The sequence below is a fragment of the Charadrius vociferus genome, unplaced genomic scaffold (genome assembly GCF_000708025.1).
Source record: "Charadrius vociferus isolate BGI_N301 unplaced genomic scaffold, ASM70802v2 scaffold1452, whole genome shotgun sequence".
NCBI lineage: Eukaryota > Metazoa > Chordata > Aves > Charadriiformes > Charadriidae > Charadrius > Charadrius vociferus.
In genome coordinates, this window is record NW_009647054.1 from 46,933 (window position 1) to 47,301 (window position 369).

The following is a 369-nucleotide window of genomic DNA, read 5'->3' on the forward strand; positions in this document are numbered from 1 at the left end:
GGGCTGCCCCACCAGGGAAAGGCTTCCCAAGGGTGCCAGCAGGGATTTCGGACCATCGGGGAGCGGTTGCATCATCCCCCTCTGGACCAGAGTGACAACAGGGAGACAGCAGGTTATCAATTCAGACAAGTTTTATTAGAAAAGTAAAAAAAACACCCCGACATGATTGCATAGGAAGTCTTGCACTTGAACATCAAGTGTATGAGTGTAAACTGTAACCAATGAAGCGCCCACGGTGTGTCACGGCGAGGGGTCCTGCCCTCCGTCCCTGCGTCACCTCTCACGCCCCTCTCCCACCACGCTCCGCTCTCGTGATCAAAGACACAACACGATTTCGGACACATCCCCCCCCCCCTCCTGCCACACCCG